Genomic DNA, 21,557 nt, shown 5'->3' with positions numbered 1-21,557 from the left:
CAAATACCAAATTGATCGATATCACAAATTATAAATTAAGTAACAAGAAAAAAAGGTCATTCGGCAGGCGAAGTGGAAGGTAGATTTTCCAATTAATCTATATCAAAAGATTCATACAGACATATCTTGTGATACATGTTAGTATATAGTCACAATATGAAATTAGGCTCGTTTTCTAAGAGTGAGCCCCCATGGAAAAAAAAATATATTTTAAATATAAAAAAAATATATTTATGAATATATTAAAAATATATTTAAAATAGATGAGAAATATATGAAAAATACATAAATATGTATGTAAAATGTATTTAAAATATATGAAAGATATATTTTGATTATATCACTTTTGGCCGTTTTTCGTACATTTAGAATACATCTGAAATATATGTGGAATGTATGCGTACATATATAAAAAATATATGAAATATATATTCGAAATATATCTCTAAAAATACCTATAAAATACAAAAAAAATACATTTTTAATATATTTTGGTTGTATGCGCTGACTTAGGTTCCAAAAGTAGGGCGTCGTAGAGTACGACCGGCGAATATCAGCTTCACGTTGCTAGTGGATGTCCTAACAGCCTGAGAGCTCCATTATTTGCCAACCGAATAGTAGTTCCACTAGGGCGCAAAGCACTCCAGGTGTTAAAGTTGTCCAAGATGACCAGGACACTCTGGGTTTTCTTTTAAAGGACTATCGAAGGGAGTGGGAAAAAAAAATTTTCAGCCAACCAGAAAGTCCCACTGGAGCACCAAGTGATCCAGGTGTTTGAGTGGTCCAAGGTGCCAGAACCCTCTGGATTTTCTTATAAAAAAATATCGGAGGGAGTAAAAAAAAAAATTTTCAACCAACCAGGATGTCCCCCTGGAGCACCAAGTGATCCAGGTGTATGAGTGGTCCAAGGTGCCAGAACCTTCTGGATTTTATTATGAAAAACTATCGAAAGGAGTGAAGGAAATCATTTTGAGTGAATCAAGAAGTCCCACTGGAGCACCAAGCGATCCAGGTGTCAAAGAAGGTCCAAAGTGCCAGGACCCTCTGGATTTTCTTATGAACAACTATCGGAGGGAGTAAAAAAAATCATTTTCAACCAACCAGGAAGTCCCCCTGGAGCGCCAAGTGATCCAGGTGTTTGAGTGGTCCAAGGTGCCAGAACCTTCTGGATTTTCTTATGAAAAACTATCGGAGGAAGTAAAAAAAATCATTTTTAACCAACCAGGAAGTTCCCCTGGAGCGCCAAGTGATCCAGGTGTTTGCGTGGTCCAAGGTGCCAGAACCTTCTGGATTTTATTATAAAAAACTATCGAAAGGAGTGAAGGAAATCATTTTCAGTGAATCAAGAAGTCCCACTGGAGCACCAAGCGATCCAGGTGTCAAAGAAGGTCCAAAGTGCCAGGACCCTCTGGATTTTCGTATGAAAAACTATCGGAGGAAGTAAAAAAAAAAATTTTCAACCAACCAGGGAGTCCCCCTGGAGCACCAAGTGATCCAGGTGTCAAAGTAGTCTTAAGTGCCAGGACCCTCTGGATTTTCGTATGAAAAACTATCGGAGGAAGTAAAAAAAAAAATTTTCAACCAACCAGGGAGTCCCCCTGGAGCACCAAGTGATCCAGGTGTCAAAGAAGGTCCAAAGTGCCAGAACCTTCTGGATTTAATTATGAAAAACTATCGAAAGGAGTGAAGGAAATCATTTTCAGCGAATCAAGAAGTCCCACTGGAGCACCAAGCGATCCAGGTGTCAAACTGGTTCGAAGTGCCAGGACCTTCTAGATTTTCTTATGAAAAACTATCGGAGGGAGTAAAAAAAATATTTTTCAACCAACCAGGAAGTCCCCCTGGAGCACCAAGTGCCTTGGGAGTTGAAGTATTTTAAGATGACCAGGATTCTTCGGATTTCATTTAATAAAATATCAAAGGCAATAAAAAAATCGTTTTAGCTGACACTTCCACTACACTGAGAAAAAAAAATACTTTTATCAAGAAAATTTACTTGATACAAGAACATAAATTCTTGATAATTTTCAAGAATATATAATTTTGTCTCAAGAATTCGTAAAATTGAAGGAAACAATTTTTATTTAATTCAAGTAAAGCTATTCTTTTGTTTACCCACAATATAATATCAAATGCATATAATAACAAAAATAAATTTGATGCTCTTTTCTCAAGAAATTGATAATTAACAATAATAAAATAAATATTTTGAACGGATTTCTTGAACCAAGAAATTCTTGTTTGGAAAATAGTATTTTTTTTTCTCAGTGTAAAGCACCAAGTGCTTGGTGCTTCAGTGGAAAAGTCTTCTTTACCAAAAATAAATTGTTTTTCGCCATTAATTTTTGTACAAAAAAAATCTCGAGAGTCCTGGTCATTTTGAACCCTCCAAATCCAGTGGGATTTCCTGGTTGGCTAAAAATGATTTTTTTTACTCCCTTTGATAGTTTTTCATAAGAAAATCCAGAGGGTTCTGGCACTTGGAACCAGTTTGACACCTGGATCGCTTGGTGCCCCAGTGGAACTTTCTGGTTGGCTGAAAATGATTTTTTTTACTCCCTCCGATAGTTTTTCATCAGAAAATCCAGAAGGTTCTGGCACCTTGGACCACTCAAACACCTGGATCACTTGGCGCTCCAGGGGGACTTCCTGGTTGGTTGAAAATGATTTTTTTTACTCCCTCCGATAGTTGTTCATAAGAAAATCCAGAGGGTCCTGGCACTTTGGACCTTCTTTGACACCTGGATCGCTTGGTGCTCCAGTGGGACTTCTTGATTCACTGAAAATGATTTCCTTCACTCCTTTCGATAGTTTTTTATAATAAAATCCAGAAGGTTCTGGCACCTTGGACCACTCAAACACCTGGATCACTTGGTGCTCCAGGGGGACATCCTGGTTGGTTGAAAATTTTTTTTTTTACTCCCTCCGATATTTTTTTATAAGAAAATCCAGAGGGTCCTGGCACCTTGGACCACTCAAACACCTGGATCACTTGGTGCTCCAGGGGGACTTCCTGGTTGGTTGAAAATGATTTTTTTTACTCCCTCCGATAGTTGTTCATAAGAAAATCCAGAGGGTCCTGGCACTTTGGACCTTCTTTGACACCTGGATCGCTTGGTGCTCCAGTGGGACTTCTTGATTCACTGAAAATGATTTCCTTCACTCCTTTCGATAGTTTTTTATAATAAAATCCAGAAGGTTCTGGCACCTTGGACCACTCAAACACCTGGATCACTTGGTGCTCCAGGGGGACATCCTGGTTGGTTGAAAATTTTTTTTTTTACTCCCTCCGATATTTTTTTATAAGAAAATCCAGAGGGTTCTGGCACCTTGGACCACTCAAACACCTGGATCACTTGGCGCTCCAGTGGGACTTTCTGGTTGGCTGAAAATTTTTTTTTCCCACTCCCTTCGATAGTCCTTTAAAAGAAAACCCAGAGTGTCCTGGTCATCTTGGACAACTTTAACACCTGGAGTGCTTTGCGCCCTAGTGGAACTACTATTCGGTTGGCAAATAATGGAGCTCTCAGGCTGTTAGGACATCCACTAGCAACGTGAAGCTGATATTCGCCGGTCGTACTCTACGACGCCCTACTTTTGGAACCTAAGTCAGCGCATACAACCAAAATATATTAAAAATGTATTTTTTTTGTATTTTATAGGTATTTTTAGAGATATATTTCGAATATATATTTCATATATTTTTTATATATGTACGCATACATTCCACATATATTTCAGATGTATTCTAAATGTACGAAAAACGGCCAAAAGTGATATAATCAAAATATATCTTTCATATATTTTAAATACATTTTACATACATATTTATGTATTTTTCATATATTTCTCATCTATTTTAAATATATTTTTAATATATTCATAAATATATTTTTTTTATATTTAAAATATATTTTTTTTCCATGGGGGAGGAAAAAAAAGGACAACGACTATTTTCGATAGAGAACTTCAGATATATCTACTATAGTTGATTTGACAAAACATTATGCAGGTAATGTACCAATCTAACCTTAACGTAAACGAAGTATAGAAAATTTAATTAGTATGAGATCATAATTGTAATCGCTATTACGATGGCAAGACCAGTTATAATTATAGGACGTACAGGTACGATTGAAACATCGTAAATAATAAAAGAAATACTTTTAAAATATTAAATAGATGTGAAATTTGCAAGTTATTTTGTTCACAATAAAATACAACTGACGAAATTGTTTTATAATGGGAAATGCATAAGTTATGTGAAATGAACACCATATTTTCCACATTTTTTGATTTTGATCATTTTTTGATCCTCGACAATTGGTCTCCGACAATTGATCCTTGAGGCGATTGATCCACCGATAAAATATACTCACACACATATAAATGTGAAAAATTTGTGTGTGAGTATATTTTTTATGTTACACGCACACAAAGTTAGTGAAAAAAAGGCGTAATTTTTCACATTTATATGTGTGTGAGTATATTTTATCGGTGGATCAATTAATGCAAGGAACAATTGTCGGGGATCAATCGTCTTTGGATCAACGGTCAGGTAACCCTTGGCTGTAATTCCAGCTGTTTCACTTGTGTCCGTTGCGGAACTCATTTTTCCTATGAAATTGACCTTTATTGGCTTGCAGAACATAAACCAATGGAAGTAAATTAAAAATGTTAGGAGAAATTTTATAGGAAATTTTATTCCCTTCAAAAAAAGTCCTATGAGTCAAGTCGCTAAAATCCATAGTTTCCAAGTTATAGTAATTTTAATAATTTGAAAAATAAAATATCAATTATAATTTTTTTTTTATATTATATTTTTCAAATTATTAAAATTACTATAACTCGGAAACTATGGATTTTAGCGACTTGACTCATAGAACTTTTTTTGAAGGAAATAAAATTTCTATTAATATTTTTAGTGTTTTTTCATTGGTTTACGTTGTGCAAGCCAATAAAGGTCAATTTCATAGGAAAAATAAGTTCCGCAACGGACACAAGTGAAACAGCTGGAATTACAGCTAAGTAATTATACGCATTTTTGAAGAACACCAAATGCCCTACAATTTGCGACCAAAGCCGCCTTGATATCATGAAACGCAGCTGAGTATTAGAAAGTTATAAAAAAAGTAATTTAATTTACGTATATTTTAAATGGAAAATCTTTGAAATCAAATGGCAAGTACTCAGCATTGGAATTAAGAGCTCATGTTTGGTGAGAATTTTTTTTTTTAGATGTAGATTGAGATTTTGCTTGAGCACTTAAAAAAAAAACTTTTGCGGAAATGAATCACCCTAACATACATACAGTCATACAGGCACCATCGTAAAAACGGCTGTAGAAGCTTCCTAAGACCTCAGAACGTCGAGATCTGATGAAAACTCGATTTTCGAAAAACGGGGTAAAACCAATAACTTCCGAATTTTCGAAAATTTTCAATTTCCTCAGCGAAAAGTTAGTAAAAAATAAAATTCTGCAAATAAACTTGAGTAATAACTGTTTTTATGTTTTCATTTGATAAAAAAAAATTCACTCAATGGGGACTAAATCAACTGAAAGTCATCCACCTCGCATTCACTCCGCAAATTTTTTACAGTGGACAAGTTTTTATAATTCATCGTTAATAAATTTGTGGTAATTCAGTGAGTGAAAGTATGAAAATAAGTTTTCGAGAGATTTTTCATTTTACTACTGAAAAAACAAAAAAAATCAACCTCCGTCATAGAATTTTGATCAATTTTGTTAATTAGCGTACACTTAGAAGGTGTTGCACCACAAAAATACACCTTAGATTCATGTTATTGATCCGTTTCAGGCTATTTCCAGTCGATACAGACACAATTTTTTTGGTCGTGAAAAAATTCTTTTCCAGTCACACTTGAAAAATTTTTGACTTTGCGTACAGCACTTAGAAATTGTCATAAAAATGGGACTTAGAAAAAAATTTTTGGTCTAAACTTGGTGTATACTCAGTGTATATACGCCGCGTATACATCGTGTATATATGGTCTATACTTAGTAGATAGCGATCCGCTAGGGAAAGCTTGGGGTAAAAAATTAAAGCTTACTAAACAAGCTTTAAGATACTTTTTACTGAAATTGTTTATCAGTTTTAGTTTTAATGTTATATGAACTTCAACAGTGAATAAAAACTGATTTTTTCAAAAAATCGTGAAAATTTCTCAGCCATTATTTCAAAACTAATCGACCGATTTATCTCATCTTCGAATTTGATCAAGATAATCGCCTATAGAACAAGTTTCAAAAATTTCCTTGAGATCCGATAAGAACTGTGGGTGCTATCGTAATGACAAGACCAGTAATAATCATTGGCCGTACAGGTACATTTAAAACGTCATAAGTAATAATAGAAATACGTTTAAAATATAAAACAGCTGTGAAATTTACAGATTATTTCGGTCACAATAAAATACAACTGACGAAATTGGACTATAATGAGAAATGCATAAGTTAGATGGAATGAAAATCATATTTTCAACATTTTTTTATTCCATTAAAATGTTTAAGGCTACCGAATTATTAGAAAAAATGGTGAAAATATAAAGTTTAAGGTTATAAATCAAAGCTTATTAGTCAAGCTTTAAAATAATTTTTACAGAAATTATCTATGAGTTTTAGTTTTTAAGTTATATGAACTTTAAGAGTGATTAAAAATGGATTTTTTCGAAAATCGTTAAAATTTCGAACAGCCATAACTTCTAAACTAACCAATCGATTCGGCCCATCTTCGAACTTAACCGTGGCAATTACAGATAGAATCAGTGTAGAAAATTTCATTAAGATCGGATAAGAATTGTAGACGCAATCGTGTCCTCAAAAGTCGGTTCTATCCTATATATTTTTTAATATATATATTGTAACGGGTTTTTCACCACAAGGGATCTACCGGAGTGAAGTCCGAGTACACGTACTATTTGGCAACCTTGTTCAAAAATTATTAAGTTGGGCGCCAGGTGATTTTATAATCACTAAATAAACAATTATCGAAAATGTCGGCTTAGGGTGGCGTATCGGGGAAAGGCACTTGAGATTACGATAAAATAATTGATCAGAATTAATATAAAATAATCGGTCGTATAGTAAACAAAAAAAAATACTTAATCGGTATCACAAATCAAATAATCGGTTTACAAAATAAAATATAAATTGCCGTTGTCGGCTTGACTTAATACAAACAAAAAAAAAACACAAATTGCTCGTAGAAGTCGTAATTGATCAAAACACAAAATCAGTTCGTTACTCGAAGAAAACAGTCATTGACGATATATATATATATATATATAGACATATATAAACTTTTCAATGAATGGTATTTTCGAACTCTACTCAACCCATTATGATAGGTTGTGACGAAATTCCTTGAAAAATCGACCATAAGGACAAATACAATAGTTAGATTTTAAAAAAATCTACCTAAAAAAAAAAAAAAATTACTATCGATAAACTTGTCACGTAGCGATTTAAACGTGAATCGCTGCGCGCGCTTTCCCATTTCGCCTTGAATTTAACAACACCTCCTAGCTATTGAAGCACGTTTATTTATTATAAGATTTTATTATTTAAGTATTTATATTATTTTTATTAATTATTAATTATGATTTATTGGAATTATTGTTTATTATGTTTGTGTTTTGATAATTATTTTGAATTTTATGTACTTAATCGATATTTTCATTTCAGTTAGTAGCACACGTGCGCGTATATATTGGGCGTGTTTGGCCGAAGTAAGTACTTACTAAACTTAGTAAGCCAGTTAGCATAAAAAAATTAAAATCTAAGCTGACTATAGCGCTTTTCGGCCAGGACAGACTTACTGGCTTAACATAACACTATATAATCATTATATTGAGTGCTTGTGCATCTGAACAATGACAGAGGTCTCCCGATGAAAAAAGATTTTATGCAATTGTATAAAATTATATACAAAAAATGGCCCGATCCAATTGTATACAACTGTATAAAAATTGTATACAATTCTATATAAAATGTATACAAGTCTATATAATTATATACAATTTGTATAGAATTGTATACAATTTCTATACAAATTGTATACAATTGGATCGGGCCACTTTTTCTATCCAATTTATATATAGTCTACATTTAATTATATATAGTCTATATATAATTGTATAAAATCTCTTTTCATCGGGCTGTTCCTCTCCGTTTTGTTTACATCAACAATAAGAAAAATTGCGTCTTATATTAAGCCATGCTCACTGCGTTAGCACTTATTTTGTGTCCCGGCCGAAAATTTTGTAAGTATAGTGAGTGACTCACTAAATTTAGTAAGTACTTACTTCGGCCAAACACGCCCATTGTATAAAAATATCGACCGAAGGGAGAGTAAGTCGATACAGTGGGGTTAAAAATCAATATATCCCTCCCGCCACGTGGTGCACTGAAACAATTATTATTTAATTATTTAATGAGTAAATTATTATTATGGTTATAAATATTGATAAATAATATTATTTAAATTATGGTTATGATGTAACTCAGGTCGTGTATTAAGTTTAGATAATTTATTTTAATTGATAATTTCGGGTCCAAGGTCATTAGAGGGGATAACACGTGAGTGATACCCATCCCTCGGAAAACCGACGCGTGAAAATTAATCAGAGAGGACCAGGCTATTGTAAAGGTAGGACGTATTGTTGTCCGCAATTTTTAATTAAAATTATTCTGGCCCAGTTGCCGTTATAAAAGTAATTAAAAATTAAAGAGAGTTAATTTGGTAATAATTAATTTTTTTGTTATATTAAAAGTATATAGTTTGTATATTGTTTATTGTGGATAGAGTCCAGAAGCAAATTATTATCAACGCCGGTAAGTCAATTGTATTATCATTTGTTGCATCGGCTATCGCTGGACCCTCGGTAGAGTTGATCGCGATATTTAATTGTTTAATAATTGAACCTGAGTTATTGTTATAATAATAAGTTGAGTATATTCGGCGTATGTCCCAGAGTTTGGTATACGTGCGTAGACGCATCGAATAAATTCCTTAGTGGATTATAGACAAGGATAGCATATTACTTGTCTTACAATAGTATTTAAAACATTATTTCTCTGGGTAAAATTTATTTTATAATTTAATGGTATGCAACCCAGTGTTGCCAAATATATTTTGAGTTCCCGCGTCTTTCTCTCCCCAGAGTAAATAATATAAAATAACGAAAAGATTAGTATTTTTATGTATATAAATTTTGTATTGAGTTCGTAGAGTAAAAATTTGTAATTTGTAATTTGAATTCCCCAGTGGATAATTTAATTAATTTGATTTTTATTATTATTATTCGGCTATAATGAGCATATTATAATTTGCTGAAATTTATTATGATGAATTAATGTATAGTAAAAGATATTTGGTATTGTAAAAGTTATTGGATTTATATTGAATTGAGGTGAGTTTGACTCCTTTGTTTGGTGTAGAGCCGAGCACTCAGTTCTTTTGAACCATTGTACTCGGCCCTACTAGGTCAATTCTCGTTAAAATTAAGGTTGGGTTGGCAGATTTATGGATTTCGAGAATCGCAGAAATCTGCCCATCCCAACCTCTAATAGTGTTGCGTAAATATTAAATGTTCGCGCCAGAACACTTGATAACTCTACGCTCTACTATACCAGAGGTGCTGCTATCGACGCGCCCTCTGATACTCGGAATTTCAACTCGATAGCCAGTTACGCGGCAACTGCCATTATTCTACATCACTTGTGATAGAACACCACGTGCTACCAGTTTTTATTATAATTCAATTCAATCGTGTTAATTACTCTACGTTATCAAGTACATCATTCTAATTGTAACTTTCTGATTCATCATGTATTTATTATCATCTATATTCTTCAATTATATCTTTATTTCATATATAAACTCTGTGCTCATTGCTGTGGTGACCGCGTGTTAAACTAACCTGCGGGCTATATCTATTCACATACTCGCCATCACGTGACTTTGCAGCCACAAATAATTTATATCAATTTTACAAATTACTTTCTAATACAGTCTCCATTTATTACTCATTGCTTAATTATTTACTCGTATATATATAAATTAATTCACGTGTATGGTGCCGTGTAAAATTATAGAAAACTCATATTCTATTGAACTCGATAAACTCAATCTTCAATTCAACTGCGCTCTATATATATATTTAGTGGTTGAGGTGATAATATAAATTATTAAAACCAACTAATTAATTTAAACAAATGTTTTATTTAAATAAACGGAAAATAACGCAGTGATTGTAAGTATACAGTAAAGTAAGAAGCCTGGATGCGTGTGTACAATCCCACGGTCTATTACTAATTGTCCCCACCAATGTGGTAGAGATGGATAAAATGAAATAATCGATGTTCGACGGAAACTGTCGAATTTTATCGATCGCGTTACCTAGTAGCAACGCTACAGAACTCCCTTTGTTTTTTTTTTTTTTTTTTTTTTTTTTTAATTTTAATACACGATAGATTAAAGTAATGGAATATTTACAAATGACATGAATAAATAAATAATTAAATGAATGAGTATAATAAAGTGGTGAATTATTACTTTGTAGAAAAAAAAACTTTTATATAAAAAAAATTAAATCGTGTAAATTTTTTAAATATTAAACCGGACTCGGCGTTTTACGGTCTCGGTTGCTGTGTTAATCGGCTGGGAGTTTGTTATCATCGTCGTCGTGTCGACTGAATTTGCCTCGTAGACCGGCTTTAATCTGTCCACAGAAATGGCGATTTGTCGTCCACGAAAATCAACGATGAAGTATTTATCGTGTCGGGTTATTACACGATATGGACCCTCGTACGGCGGCGAGAAAGATGGTCCAATCTGGTCATTCCGTACCAGTACGTGGCTGCAAGTACTAAGGTTCCTGAAACAGAAAACAGAATGCTTGCCGTGACGCGACATTTCGGCCGGTGCCAATGAATTAAAATGACGTTTTAATGTGTTAATGATATCGTGAGGTGTAGTTTTGTTACTGGGAGTGAGTAACTCGCCAGGTAAACGAATTGGCTCACCGTATACTAATTCAGCCGGTGTCGTCTGTATGTCGTCTTTCCAAGCAGCGCGTAAGCCGAGCAAAACGGCTGGTAATGCGTCATACCATGACTCTTGATGACACAAGAGTGCTGACTTTAATTGACGATGTAAACGTTCGACTAGACCGTTAGCTTGCGGATGATACGGCGTAGTATGTAGGTGTTTTATTCCGTACATTTTCATCAACGATTGGAATAACGACGATTCGAATTGTGGACCTTGGTCCGAAGTTATGCGTTTCGGTACTCCGTGGCGTGAAATCCAGTGCAGCGATAGTGCATGTGCTATCGCCTCTGCGGTTCCATTGGATAACGGGACAGCCTCAGGAAATCTCGTGAATCGGTCGATGATCGTTAAGCACTGATTAAAGCCTCTTGATGTTTTTAAAGACACTAGATCGATGTGTATGTGCTCGAATCGTTCAGTTGGAGGTTCAAAACTGGCGATCGGCGATGACACGTGTCTCTGAATTTTATTCTTCTGGCAATCGATGCAAGATTTCGCCCATTCACGGCAATCCTTATTAATCGACGGCCAGACGTATCGTTTGGAGACAAGTTTAAGTGATCCTTTAATTCCGGGATGAGCTAGCGAGTGCAGTGAATTAAACACCTTCTTTCTCAGCGGCTCTGGAACGTAAGGTCGCACTGTACCTGACGCAATGTCGCAGTACAATGCTAAACCGTTGTCGAAATTGATTCGTCGAAGCTGCAACGCGGTTGTCTGTTGCAACAGTTGTTGAAGCTCGAGATCTTGCTTCTGAGCATCGGCGAGTTCTTCCGATGTAATGGCAGTAGACACTGCTTCGACTCGTGACAGTGTGTCAGCGACAATATTGTCGTTGCCCGACACATGTCGAATATCGGTGGTGAATTGACCGATGAAATCAAGTCGACGAAATTGCCAAGGCGATGCTCTTTCGGTGCGCTGTTTGTAAGCATGCTGAAGCGGCTTGTGATCAGTGTAGATCGTAACATGCCTGCCTTCGAATATGTGCAGAAAGTATTTAACCGCCTCGTAGATGGCGTTTAACTCGCGGTCGTACGTCGACAATTTTTGAATTGACGGAGACACTTTTCGACTGAAAAATGCCAGTGGTTGCCAATTGTTATCCACTTTTTGTTGTAGAACGGCTCCAATACCAATTTCGGATGCATCGGTGAATATTGCCCAGTCAGCATCGATTTTAGGGTGAACCAACAATGTAGCATCCGCGAGAGCTCGTTTAGCTGACTTAAAAGACTCTTGAAGTTCAGTTGTCCAGTTGACTGGATGAGAGCCTTTGACTTTGGGTCCTTCCAAAATTTTATTAAGTGGTGCTAGAATTTCTGCAGCGTTCTTGATGAACTTTCTGTAGAAATTCACTGTGCCGAGAAATCGACGAAGAGCTTTTACGGTGGTAGGAGGCTCAAAATTGGCAATAGCCTCTACTTTCTCCGGTAACGGCTTGGTTCCATCTTTGGTGATGAGATGGCCGAGAAATTTTACTTCCGGTAGACCAAACTGGCATTTTGGTACATTAATTACTAGTCCGTATTCACGGAGACGCTCGAATAATGTTTTTAGGTGCTCCATGTGCTGCTTTTCGTCGTTGGATGCGATTAAAATATCGTCAACATAAGGAAAGACGAATTCAAGGTCACGAGTGACCTCGTCAATGAATCGTTGAAACGTTTGAGCTGCGTTTTTAAGCCCAAACGTCATAAATTTGAACTCGAATAACCCGAACGGTGTGATGATCGCCGTTTTCGGCACGTCCTCCGGGGCGACGGGTATTTGCAAAAATGCCTTTGCAAAATCGACGACTGAAAATATACTTTTACCGTGCAAAAGTGCGGCAAAGTCGTCAAGATAACGTAACGAGTATTTATCGATGAGTGTTCTATCGTTAAGCGGTCGGTAATCACCGCACGGTCTCCATTCTCCGGACTTCTTCTGCGCTAAATGAAGTGGTGAAGCCCAGGCGCTGTTGGATGGTCTGCAAATACCTTCCTCGATCATTTTTCGGAACTCTGATTGTGCGATTTTCAACTTATCTGGAGCCAGGCGTCTTGCTTTGCACGAAACTGGCGGTCCAGGTGACGTTCGGATATGATGCACCGTTGAATGTTTTCTAGTTTGACGCTGAGTAGCATCGGGTCTTTTAATATCGGTAAATTCTCTTAATAATTCCATATACGCAGAATTACCATCGACTGCTTTAATATTAGTTTCTGCCGATGTCGTGTGAGAATTTCCGGGTGTCAATAAACCAGTGACGCCATCACGAAGGCATTTTCGCTTTAGGTCGACTAGTAAGTCGTAATGACTTAGGAAGTCTGCACCTATAATCGGTTTAGTGACGTCAGCAATGATAAAATTCCATGAGAAGTCACGGCGAAGTCCAAGGTTCAATGTAATCGATTTTAAACCATAGGTTTGAATTATCGAGCCGTTTGCGGCATACAGTTGGTAACCTATGGGTGTACTATTTGATTTCAGCCAGCCACGTGGAAAGACAGATAAATCGGAGCCGGAATCGACAAGATATTCCGTTCCTGTAGTTCGGTCACGGATAAACAGGCGGCGAGAAATCGATTGAGAATCATTAGCCGCCTCTACTGATTCTCGTTTAAGTTTCCCTGCCATTTACAGCCGGGAGCGCATGATCGGGCATTTTTACCATGCTTGAAATGATACCAGCAATAGTCGAATTTTTTAACTTTCCGAGGACGACGGTGTTGGTATGCTCTGGATCGTGTATTTGGAGGTTGCTCCTGAGCAAGCATTTCGCTATACTCGGCAGTCAACAGTGCAAGTTGCTTACGCAAAGCAGCGAGTTCCTCTGCGGCGGATGCGTACATTTTGAAATATAAAATATAAAAATAATATTCCAAATAATAATATCACCTGCACTTAAAATTATATTATTTTAATTTTTCTACGTATCCAACGATGACTCGTCACTCAGGAATGTTCGGCTGACTCTCTGGCTTAATCCTCGAAACTATTTCCGATGACGTAGCTACCGGAAAATTTAACGTGACACTGCACGAAATAAGCAATTTTATTTTCACCGCGCAAAAACTTTTATCACTATTCGATTCGCACTAAAGGTCCCTCGAATCAACACTGATGCGGCATAACGTCCATAAGATGCCCCGCAATGCACCAGCGGTGATAAAATATGAAAAACTGCACAATGATAAAAAATTCACTGCACTAATTAACTTAGAACAAATTCACACAAAAATAACTGTGAATACAAAATCACGGTCTCGCCGATTAAACGGCAACGCGACAAAATATTCGCGGGAAAACAACACGAGAACTCGCGAAATTTTTGCACTGTGTAATGCACGTGTTCGACGCTTCCCTTAAAAAGAGATCACGTCGGGGTCACCAATTTAGTGGTTGAGGTGATAATATAAATTATTAAAACCAACTAATTAATTTAAACAAATGTTTTATTTAAATAAACGGAAAATAACGCAGTGATTGTAAGTATACAGTAAAGTAAGAAGCCTGGATGCGTGTGTACAATAGGGTGGGTCAAAAAAATCGAATAATTTTTTTTTTACTTTATACTCTGAAAAATAGGTTCGTAGACACCTAAAAAGAATTCTCTCCAAGTATGAGCTCTTAATTATAACGGGAAGGTCCTCCGCTTTGCGGGTTTCTATTTTTTTCGAATAATCAGATAAAAAAATTTATATCTCGCTTCCAACTGCTTGGAAAAATATTCCGTGGCATAGACTTTGTAAGAAATTGAACGCTCTACAAAAAAGGTCTCTTATGATTTTTTCAAAAACCTAACCGATTAAAAGATATTTCTAGTTGAAGTTTGGCTATTTTAAGGAAAATATTCGTTTTTATTATGAATTTTATAAGTCGATGAAAATAAATTATTTCGGATTGCGGAACTCATGATTTTGTAGGAAATTTACTGCTCTACAAAAATGGTCTCTTATGATTTTTTGATTAAGTGAAGCCGTTACGAGATATTCATCGTCAAACATTAACGAATATCAATATTTCCAGTTTTTGATCAATAATTCGATAAATTTTAATTTAAACTATGAGTTTCAGGAAAATTTACATAAATTTGAGTTTCGATCGATAAAGAAATGTTATAAACAATTTTTTAACTTCCCGCTAAGAAAATTGTAAATTTTCAAAAATTCGGGAAGTTATTGGTTTCGGTCCGATTTACGAAAATCGAATTTCCATCAGATGTCGACGTTTCGAGGTCCTAGGAAGCTATCCTGACTAATTTCACGATGATGTCCGAGTGTATGTATGTGTGTACGTACGTACGTACGTACGTATGTATGTATGTAAATATTCATAACTCTTGAACGGATGAACCGATTTTGATTGTTGAGGTGTCATTCGACGCGACTTGTTAATGTCTTGAGGCCGTAGAAATTTGAACTTAATCGGTAGGGTGCGTTCAGAGATATTTCAAAAATAAAATTTTTTCAAAAATGTTTTATTTGGATAACTTCCAATTTGGTCGATGGATTGATTCCAAAATCTAATCAGCTCTGAAACTCTATAAGCCGCGTCGAATGCCACCTCAACCATCAAAATCGGTTCATTCGTTCAAGAGAAACCGTTGACGAAAGAATTCAAAAAAAAATTTTTCCTTGGTTTTTTTGAAATTTCTCAAAAACGGCTGAATAAATCAATTTCAAAATTCGACCAGCTTTAGAACTTGATAAAACGCGTCGATTGCCACCTCAACCATCAAAATCGGTTAATTCGTTCGCGAGATATCGTGGAAGAAAGAAATGCTAAAAAATGGTTTTTTACAAAACAATGGCATACAAAAGTATTTGCGAGCTCGAAGAGCTCGAAAATATATTCACAATAATGTTTTCGAGCTCAGCGGGAAGTTTTGGGGCTAGCCCGCAGGGTCAACTGACAGACCGATTTTTTAATATTGTTTTCAGTCTTGAGCTTGTTTGATTGCATTAAAACAAGAAATTAGAGCATTTTTTTCGACATATAGCCGATGATTAGTTTAATTTGAAGTGAATGACATATTTTTTTGTCAAATTTAATATGAAAAGTATTGAATCAAGTGAGAAACAACCAGTATTTAACTTTTTTATAGATAAATTTTTTATTGAATTATCAATTTGGAGCACTGAAAATGTACTGATAAAAAAGTAGACAACGAAGATAGTTAAGAAAAACAACATAGGTGGCACTAGCGTTAGAGTACCAACAGAAGAAGTAATGTAATTCAGAACAAAAAGCCTCTCTCACAAAAAAATTTATGTATAATTGGTAGAATAAAATTTGAAAATACATACTAAACAACCGTAATAATATGAAATGCCAATGCAATTGACATTTTAAATTATTACAAATAAAGCTTACAAAAAATATCATTAGAACAAAAACTTCTTAGTGAATTTTTGAACAAATAACTCCTGTAGGAGTGACTTTTATGATAGAAATTTAAATTTATGTAAATTTTCCTGAAACTCATAGTTTAAATTAAAATTGATCGAATTATTGATCAAAAACTGGAAATATTGATATTCGTTAATGTTTGACGATGAATATCTCGTAACGGCTTCACTTAATCAAAAAATCATAAGAGACCATTTTTGTAGAGCAGTAAATTTCCTACAAAATTATGAGTTCCGCAATCCGAAATAATTTTTTTTCATCGACTTATAAAATTCATAATAAAAACGAATATTTTCCTTAAAATAGCCAAACTTCAACTAGAAATATCTTTTAATCGGTTAGGTTTTTGAAAAAATCATAAGAGACCTTTTTTGTAGAGCGTTCAATTTCTTACAAAGTCTATGCCACGGAATATTTTTCCAAGCAGTTGGAAGCGAGATATAAATTTTTTTATCTGATTATTCGAAAAAAATAGAAACCCGCAAAGCGGAGGACCTTCCCGTTATAATTAAGAGCTCATACTTGGAGAGAATTCTTTTTAGGTGTCTACGAACCTATTTTTCAGAGTATAAAGTAAAAAAAAAATTATTCGATTTTTTTGACCCACCCTAGTGTACAATCCCACGGTCTATTACTAATTGTCCCCACCAATGTGGTAGAGATGGATAAAATGAAATAATCGATGTTCGACGGAAACTGTCGAATTTTATCGATCGCGTTACCTAGTAGCAACGCTACATATATATATATATATATATGTATATAATATTTCATGTGTACGGTGCCATGTAATTTATATTGAACTCAACGAAAACTAAACGCAATCGAATTATGTTTAATAAGTGCTCGGATATAAACTCGTGATCGACTCTTGTGCTCTATGCTATTATCTGTGATTTATTTTATTAAATATGGACAATACACCAAATCAGTGATTTATTATTTCTTTCACCATCCCGATCCAGCAAACTAAATATTTAATGTAGTTTTTAAGTTAATATTTTACAAATAGGTTAGGCCGAGTACCATCACAGATCCCCAAGATGTCTTTGCTTACATCCTCTAAGGCTCTGCATTGGCTCAGCAAGTGAAGGGAAGTTTCATCCTTTGAATTGCATCTGGGGCATACCGAGTCATCGGTGATGCCCATGAGCTTCAGATGCCTCCCGGTAAACCAGTGCTCTGTAACGAGCCCGACAATAATCCTTAATTTGGATCTATCAAGCTCTACTAGACTGGTACCAAGCGACTTCGATGGTCCTTCAACTAGTGCCCTCGTATGTCGCATGCCTCTGGCCTCAAGCCACAGGTCCCAGACCCTGTCACAGGTCCATTGAGCCAAGTGGTTTCTTATAAAGCACAGAGGCACCGGAATTGAACAGACTGGCTTGGGGCCCGTTTTGCAGGCCCCTGTCCTTGCTAATTCATTTGCTATCTTATTCCCTTTAATACCGCGGAGGATTCAAGAGAATAAAAGGGATTCAAGAAGTTTTATTCTAACTAATTCTTCTTAAATCTGAAATAACTTTAAATTTCAGTTCTCGCGGCGGATTCAAGAGAATAAAAGAGGATTCGAAAAAGTTAAATTCTAACTAATTCTTTTAATTCTAAAATAACTTTGAATTTCTGTTCTCGCGGAGGATTCAAGAGAATAAAAAGGATTCAAGAAGTTTTATTCTAACTAATTCTTCTTACTTCTGAAAAAACTTTAAATTTCAGTTCTCGCGGCGGATTCAAGAGAATAAAAGAGGATTCGAAAAAAATTAATTCTAACTAATTCTTTTTAATTCTATAATGATGTTCAATTTCTGTTCTCGCTGAGGATTCAAGAGAATAAAAGAGGATTCGAAAAAGTTTAATTCTAACTAATTCTTTTTAATTCTAAAATAATATTCAATTTCTGTTCTCGTGGACGATTCAAAAGAATAAAAGATAATTTGAAAAAGTTAAATTCTAACTAATTCTTTTTAATTCTAAAATAACTTTAAATTTCAGTTCTCGCTGAGGATTCAAGAGAATAAAAGAGGATTCGAAAAAGTTTAATTCTAACTAATTCTTTTTAATTCTAAAATAATACTTAATTTCTGTTCTCGCGGACGATTCAAAAGAATAAAAGAGAATTCGAAAAAGTTTAATTCTAACCAATTCTTTTTAATTCTAAAATAATATTGCAATTTTTGTTCGCACGGTGGATTCAAGAGAATTAAAAAGGATTATTCTAACTAATTCTTTTTAATTCTAAAATAATATTCAATTTCTGTTCTCGCGGAGGATTGAAGAGAATAAAAGAGAATTCGAAAAAGTTCAATTCTAACTAATTCTTTTTAATTCTAAAATAATATTAAATTCCTGTTCTTGCGAAGGACCCAAGAGATTCTAAGAGGATTCGAAAAAGTTTAATTCTGACTAATTCAGTAGTGAGGCAGGGAGGGTTCACCCCCCCCCCCCCCGATAACGTAGTACTCTTCCTTACTGACCGTCGCTGATACCACCTGGCGGTAATGTACCATATCTGTGGTCGGTAACTTGTACATATCTGAGGCGGGCAAGTCATATTCCCGGTCAATAATGTAGGAATTATCCTTATCGACTGTCGCTGATACCGGCTCTAGGTAACATTTTATCGACCAGCAGTCAATTATCATGTGTATGACGAAAAATACTGCCACACTATGATCAGAGCTGGTACCTTACCGTGTACCAGCTTTGATAATAGCATGACATGTATTTATATATCATCTTTCGAATTCTTTATATATTGAAACAGGGTGTAGCACGAGCACTTGCGAGAAGCCTCCAAGTCCCTGCCATCTCGCGGTTTAGTTCTTCCCCCACCCCTCTGTTTTAGCGCGTAACTCGTTAGTGGAGGAAAATGAAGCTGCGCAAATGCTTCGATGACATCATCTTCTGCGTCGATTACTGTTACTAAGCTCATATTTCAGACCAAGTGGGGGAATATAAACCTGCGCAATTGCGTCTTTTTACCCGATTACGTCATCTTCTACGTCATACGACAAGTGCGAACTTGTTTTTCTGTAACCCAGTGGAGGAATAAAGAGCATCAGTCTGCTCAAGTATTTTAAAGTAGAAGCATTTAGTGTGCTATTTAAAACCTATAAAAAGTGATTAATGAATGGACCGCCAAATACTAAGGTATTGTAACAAAAAACGTATCTTTTTAATTGAACTAGCGTGCATTCTGCAACCATATTAACTGACTATCTTATTACAGACCTCATGTATGCACTGAACGTTGTGAACATTCAGCACAAATTGAGTACGAGAAAGTGAGTGTTTTGAGTGAAGAAGAAGACAATTACCTTCATAAAATACTTACCACAGAAAAAGAAATTGACTTACAAATCTTATATTGGAAGAACTTATTACTATATTTTAAAGATCGTAAAGACTACGAACAAGACTGTCACAGAATTACAAACGTTATAACTCATTTAATGTTCAAAACTAACTCATCAAAATAAAGCGAAGACGCCTGAAATAGATCAATTAAGTGAAGAAGAAATAGAGTATCTGGTAAAGCATCCACCATACGTCTTATTTGAAGCAGAATTATCGGCACGTTATTTTGAACCACCAACACAAGACTACATTGAAAGCTTTGTACGTGATATTCATCTTGTACAAACTAATTTGAATATCATTCTAACTAGACGTGATAAAAAAGCGTGCCCATACTGCTGTGCATTCAAAGACTCTGTAAAAAAAACTGTATCAGGTGATCGAAAGCTTGGAAAAACTAGAAGAACGTATCGACAAAAAATAAAAGACAATGGAATTTATCTTAGATTTCGCGGGGTTTGTTATGCCCGATGACACCTTAGTAGTAAAAGAATTATGTGTAGTCGATATAACAGATGAAGATTTCTCATTCTTCAAGTGTAAGCATTTCATCTTTCAACCATCATTGGAGTAAGATGGAGCAATCATGCAAGAAACTCTCGATGAAAGTGGCTGCGATCATGGTATCCGGTGGGACTCAGGTGAAGTGCCATACAGCAAACACAAAGATATTATTAAAGATTTGGTGAGCAAAGCAAGATATATTTATGTTGACGGAAAGCTGAAAGACAAATGGTTGACGATCATGACCGATTACTCAGCACAAATAATCGACATCCAACTAATGAGACATTATTCATTTGAAAACGTGGATCGCTACAATAAGAAGAAATGCCCGCTGAGACAGTTTCATCGCCGAACAACACATGCATGTGCTTTCCAAAATATTCAACAGCTAAAGCGATGGTTCTTGGAATTTTGCGGTGACGAACCATCATACGAGAAATCTGTGCAAATATATAATCAATTGTCTGATTTGAAAAAAAATGCATGGTCGTGATATCGCCTGTCTTGATTATCACTTTCTTCTACGTTTTGCGAGGACCCAAATACGTCATGTTTACGATACTCTTCCATTGGAATTACAAAATAATGATAAAATAAGAGATTACTCATTTTGCATGGACCACTACCCAGTGTCTGGTGGTGATTGGGATATTTGTGGAATATGGCTTTATCCATACCGAAAAGATTGCCCAAAGTGTATAAATAATAGTAATTCTATAAAAATAAGAATTCACACAACAAGTTGAAAAAAAAAATATACAATTTAATTAAACTTATGCTATTGGAATGTATTAGGTTAAGATTATAAATAATAAAACAAATTAAATCATCGGTAAAAAATTTTTATTTATTTATTAATTTAATTCTTTTAATCAATACAGCTTCTATAATATAGCTTGATCTTTCTATCCTATTTTTAAACCTTTCTCGATCTCGAGCCATTTGCTCCCATTCACCTCGTCTAGCAGTTTTGTATGCATACCTCCATGTGTGCATATAATGTATAGTTGGTGTCAGATCAAATTGCACAACCATGTTTCAAGTCAATTTTCGTATAGTGCTGCTGATGGGATTATACTCAACTATACGATCGTGAATGATTAAACAATAAGCCGTTGTATTTTGTGGAAATTGATTTGTTGATTCAAACTCCAATCGAATGTCTACTGGTCCAGATTTAATAGCCTCATTCTGTTTAGAGCAGTCTATAACACAGAG

The 21,557-nt window shown here is 35.2% G+C and overlaps 1 protein-coding gene across 1 annotated transcript in view; it reads right to left on the bottom strand.

Annotated features, from left to right (window-relative positions):
- LOC130669381 (phosphatidylinositol 4-phosphate 5-kinase type-1 alpha) overlaps positions 1-21,557 on the bottom strand; it is a 350,783-nt gene that overhangs the window by 28,959 nt on the left and 300,267 nt on the right. The gene's annotated exons all lie outside the window — the stretch shown is intronic.

This window comes from Microplitis mediator, chromosome 6 (genome assembly GCF_029852145.1).
Source record: "Microplitis mediator isolate UGA2020A chromosome 6, iyMicMedi2.1, whole genome shotgun sequence".
NCBI classification, from domain to species: domain Eukaryota; kingdom Metazoa; phylum Arthropoda; class Insecta; order Hymenoptera; family Braconidae; genus Microplitis; species Microplitis mediator.
Note: the sequence above shows the minus strand (reverse complement) of the source record. Positions and strands in the feature narration are given on the sequence as shown.